A 6072-nucleotide genomic window follows, 5' to 3' on the forward strand; every position below is an offset into this window, starting at 1 on the left:
CCCTGAAAAACATTTTATTTACAAAATGTATACTTTCTTTATAAAAAAAAAAGTACAATTTATACATATTGCCCTTAGATTTAAGAAAAAGTGTATCAGCAAATCAAATTGATATGTATACAAGTGAGTCAGTAAGTACATGTACGTGCATGTCATGACGGTATTTTATTACAAGAAATAAGGTATATGAACCTTTGGTCAGAAAACTCCGTCATTTCAGGACGTCATGTACAAAACAGATGGAAGACCAATGAGAGCATATGATTTCACTAGATTTTTAAACATTTCCCCATGTAACAGGTTTCTTGGGTGCTCACCACTATTTGAATGATGACTTTTCTTTTTCAGAAAAGACCATCCTTGGTGTTTACAAAACGAGGAATGACTTGAATAGTCAGTATATCCTAACAGTCTTCAAACCTCACTTTATTATATTATTTTTTGTTTTGTATTACACTTTCAATATTACTTAGAAATAAATGCCACGTGATGCAACAAAGGCAGCAAGGTCAAACTTCAGTGAAAGTCCACACTGACCTTCACATTTTAAAAGGCAGCCTGGCTTCCCTTCATCTACAGGCTTGTCTTCAAAACTTTCCACTTTCTCTTGTTTAAGCAAATGACAATAACTGAGTTAGTATTTAGCTTTCACAGATGTTATACAACTCACAGGATAGTCTGCAGCTAGGAACTACAAACTTCCAGCTTTCTTGAACCATGAAGAGATGCAGTAAGAGAAATATACATGACACATCATTTGACATGTGCTAAAAATTACTAGCTATCAGTGGAATGTGCATACGTTTGCATAAGAAACTGAAGAGCTTGGAAAATGAATTAAAAGTTAATTTTGGTATAAAAACCTTGGAGATCCCTATCCACGTTTTTTTTTTTCAGAAAATGCAGTTTGCATGAATTCTGAGGACCCCATATCCATCTGCTTAGTATCTATGCATTTACACATATGTATGGCTGTTTGGGTACACAGGCATACATACATATATAATTTACAAAATACTACACACAGTGATATACCAGATTATTTTAGAAAGTTTTTAAAAAATGGAATCAAAGAATGAATTTATTCAGTGCCAAAAAAAAAAAATCTGCATGGTTCCCATGAAGTTTTGGTGACTTTATGTGCTTATAACACACAATTACTTCTTTCAGACATACAAAATTGTACACAGAACCATACATGCTGTTTCAAAGAAATGGAAAGTGACTTGAAATCTACAAAGAAAAGCTTTGCAGGTCAGAGGTGCTGATGAGTGATCGGATAACACACAGCTATGCCTGAGAGCAAGTACAGACAAGAAAGACCGAAGCATGGGAACTGTGCAGCTGACTTCAGTCGCAGAACAGGTTCCTGGTTGTTCTAACTAAAATGACAGAACTTGGAAGAAGAGCTGCAGAGAAGTAATTGAAAAATAAGAAGCAGGATGAAATGGGGAGGTTATGAGATGCTACAATGAACTAATAAGTTTTTCAACAGGATTATCTACTTTGCATTCCAAGTGAAGACAGTCAAGAAAAGCTAAGATCCCAACTTTCAGCCACAGTAATTTTTAAAATTACCTTGATTTCATAACTCAAAGTTTATCTTTAGGATTGTATAATTACTTCATTTGAGCTTGAAATAAAATACAGTTCTTAAGTATTTAACCACGTTGGGTAAAACATCTTTCCTGCCCATGTGGCTGAGGGTGAGTCCTGTGGGTACTGGGCTCCTTAGCAGAGCTCCGAAAGGAATGCACCTGCGTGATGCAGGTTTTTATCAACTGATGTTTTAATGGAGCAAGACCCATGGTAGGATTCCACACACAAGAGACTGCCCTGCTCCCTTACACAGCATCCACACTAATTCTAAAAAGAAATCCCAGTATTTGACAAGTCTATCTGGTAGGATCCAAAGATGTTTCTCTAAGTGAAATAGTGAGGCTTCCATCCTAGAAAGCTCATGAAAGTAACACTATCTGACCTTTCAGGCTGATTGATTTCCATTAAAGAGTACTTAAAACATTCTATTGGCTTCTAGAAAAAAAAAAAAAAACTTCAGACTGTCAAAAACTCCAGGAAAAGCATGAAATATACTCTCATTTTTTAAAGATTTATTTATTTATCTATCTATCTATCTATCTATTTATTTGTTGGAAAGCCAAATATACAAAGAGAAGGGAAGACAGAGAGGAAGACCTTCTGTCTACTGATTCATTCCTCAATTGGCCACAACAGCCAAAGCTGAGTCAATCTGAAGCCAGGAGTTCAGAGCCTCTAAGAGGTTCTCCACGTGGGTCCTTGGGCCATCCTCGACAGCCACAAGCAGCGAGCTAGATGGGAAGCATGGAAAATGGGGCCGCCAGGATTAGAACCTTAGAACCGGTGCCCATATGGGACCCCAGTGCATGCAAGGCAAGGATTTTAGCCACTAGGCTACCACACTGGGCCCTCCTCTAGTCTTTGGTCAGACAGGGAACAAGCAAACAATTCAGACTATAACCACTGCCAACTTCATCTCTGAATCACTTAAGGGAGATACTTTTCTTGCATGAAATCACAAGATGATTCCTTCAGAAGGAAGTTTATTGTAGACTCTTGCTAAGAAAATTTTTCTGATATATAGGAAAAGACTTACTAAACTATGTACTTATCTCTGACTGGGAAAGTCACACTAGATGGGCTTGAGCATGGGTGTTTTTCTTAATAAACGTTACTCAATTATGTAACAAAATACTAAAATAGACCTTTATATTAAATTACTTTTCATAGAAACACAAGTTCTGAACTTTTCTTCTGAAGTTATAAAATACAAGGTGTCTTCAATTTCTAGCACACAACAGGTGGTTCAAGAGCGAATGTGAGCTCCATGCAATGTGCTGGGACAGAAAAGGCTATGTAAGAGCTGCTTCTCTGCTTCTTGGCAGGAGTTCTGTCTTCATCCTGCACTGTGGACATTATGTGCTCTTAGCACACGGAAGCCTGAGGACTTCTTCAGCATATATGTATACTGATTTTTGCTTTAGGAAACAGATTATTCCAAACCCAGTCGCAGGTGCTTGCTCAGTCCCAAGCCCAATGCTTTTACATTTCAGCTTCTACGCGAGAATGAGCAGATCTGTTGATCACATAAGCAATGACTTTGTATTACATCTCCCAGCAGCACACGCTGTTTTGTTCTGCCTTTTGCTCTCAGTGGAAATATCCACCAGCGGAGTAGGGAGTTAAGGGGTGTTTGGGAATGAGACTCTAGGTCAGAGAGAGATGAAAGGCTCAGGGCTGGGGTTACCAGATTTAGGAAACCAAACTGCAAGACCTTCACTTGCATTTGAACTTCAGGTAAATGTGAACATTGTTTTAGAATATATCCTATATAACATTTAGGGACTGCTTTTACTAAAAATTCTCTGCTTATAATTTAATTTGTTGGATGTAGCTGCATGTCTACTCCAGAATATTGTTTGCCAACCCTGATCTTTTGTTATCTCTAGGTAGTCAAAGTATCTCCTGATTTTCAGGTTATCACATTAATTATATAACCTATACCCATAGCAATTAGGTCTTCTCAGATGGCTCCTTGTCTTCTTAAGACCTGAATCAAGTTCAAGAACAAGACTATATATAGTACAAGAGAAGCCACAAAAGGAATATTCCAGAGTTTGTAGACACTGAGAGGTGAAGGTGAGTGGCTGCATGTGTTTGTGGGTGTGCGTCTGTGGGTGGGTATCTGCTGCGTCTATAGTCTTGTACTCGGTTGAGCGCACTGGCAGGACAGACCCCTCTTCCATGTGTAAGAGTCAGGGCAGTCTCAGCTCTTCCGACGGTCTGCACCAGTGCAGCTCCTGAATTCAAGCATCTCAGCAACACTGATCTCTCTCAATACAGACCCAGCACTCACAAGGTGCAGGTCAAGCTCCTTGGCAGGGCAGCACAGTCCTCCAGGGTCTGAGCCCTGTTCTCCCAGGGGCATTTCCTTTGATTCTCCACTGATCAAGGCAGCACACAGGACATTTTGTAGAGCATGTAGTTTTCATTCATGCTTCAGAGACTCTACTCTGCACCTTTTTCTCGCTGCCAAACAAATGCCCAACAGTGGTCTTTCTCATCCATTCTTCATGAGTGTTCCATACTACCCGTGGGATGGCTTTAGTCTGCTTCCCCTGTCCATCTCCATGTACTTTCACCACTCCCTGACTCTCCCTTACTAGAACTACCACTTACATCTATCTCACTCTAGCTTTATGATGTCTGTGGGAAAAGCTCTCCCACCTACTCATTTTGCAGCTGAAAAGTCAAGCATGCGCAGAGATTCTCAGAGTCCACTAAATGACTGCAAGATGAACCAGGGAAGGGAGTGCACTTCTCAATTTATTCTGAGTCTAACCAAGGTAGAAATGGCCTAAACATACATATAATATGTTAATGTTGAGAACCATTGAGTAGAAAATCAATTTCTATTTAGAAAATATGCCTTAGAAATTGACATTGCATGATATTATGCTACAAGTGATGGGCAGTCAGCCATAACACAGTTTAAAAGTTTTCTCTGCCCCGTGTATAATAGTACAAACATCACTTCATCAGTCAACTGTATGAGGTTCATCATGATGGGGACACAGGTTTTGGTAATTTAATTCCACCGAGGTGAAATACTTTTGAAGGTGGTGAGCAAACAGGCAAAAGAAGATCAACTTGAAATAAAGATGGGACAAGATGCTTCCCACATGGACCACTTCAGGGAAATGAAGCCTAGACATCTAGAGACATCCATTCAGGACAGAAAGTTCCACCACTGGGAAAATAAAATCTTTCCCAAGCTTACTACCAAATACCTACCATAAGGGCACATTTAAAGGAAGGAAAAAAGTATGTATAGATACACCCATACGTACATGTATATGTCTGATATATATATGTGTATGTATCAGACATATACATATTTTTATATCTGTATATTTCAAATCTATATAATCACCTTGCCTACCCTACCAGCAGGGGGAGCAGCAGAAAAATGGCCTCCTTTGATTTTGATGGATAATTTTTGGACCACCAGGTTATTTAAACAGCTGGGATAACTGCAAATTGAACATTGAAAATGTAACTAGATTAATTACTGTCATATATGTGTTTGTGTGTGTATATTTTCCCTGGAGCTTCTTGGAGAAGAAGCCCACCCTTTCTCAGGGAATTATTATTCACATCATATCTCTGGGCTTTTAATAGAGTTTAATCTGGTTTGGGTCATGGTTATGGTTGTCAATGTCTCAGAAAAGCCATTTTAATTTGGGATTTTAAACTATAATATCTTGTTAAGGAAGAAAGTGTCGGGAGCTGAGAATGGAGTACTTCTTTAGAATGAGCTATTATTAGTAATTTGGGATTAGAAATCAAGGCAAATAGGGGTTCTGGTGAAGCGCTGCTTTCTCCCACAGCGCAATTTTCAAAGGAGACAGTAGAGCAGAGTTTTCATTATGCAGCCTCATTGCTCTGCTTTCAAAATCAGGGCCCCTTGTGTGTGTCTGCTTCATTTGTGTGTGACTTTATGTGACAGGATCTATACAGGAACACAGGAACACAAGTAGTTATGCCATTCTCTGCGGACCCACAGCATAAATGCTCTAAAACCAATTTGTTCTGCCCATGTGACTTCCTTCAAGTCCTTTAGGGCTTTCTAAAACTAAGTAGATACAAATCCAGAGACCACCTCGGCATACCCAGCCTGTTCCCTGAATCCCATCGCCACCCTGCAACCTCACCCCAGAACTCTGAACTTTCTCACCGTGAGGCAAGGCACTGAATTCTTGCTGGAAGTCATCTGTATGGAACTCTTACCTTCCTCCAAACCCTTGTCAGCGTTCTCCTTTGCTCACACCATGCCACATTCTCTCCTCTGATAAGTACCCCATCTGATTCTTTGCCATTCTGCAAAACGTCTCCTTTTCCAGCAATACCCACTGGTCCAATAGGAAAAAAAAAAAAGCAGCTAAGTTATCTTTCTCCTCCTGATCTGCTGTAACATTTTATCAACACATTTAATATTTGGATTTTCGGTCCCTAAGCTATCCAATGCAATTG

Source organism: Ochotona curzoniae, unplaced genomic scaffold (genome assembly GCF_017591425.1).
Source record: "Ochotona curzoniae isolate NIBS_2020 unplaced genomic scaffold, NIBS_Ocur_1.0 contig_883, whole genome shotgun sequence".
Lineage (NCBI taxonomy): Eukaryota > Metazoa > Chordata > Mammalia > Lagomorpha > Ochotonidae > Ochotona > Ochotona curzoniae.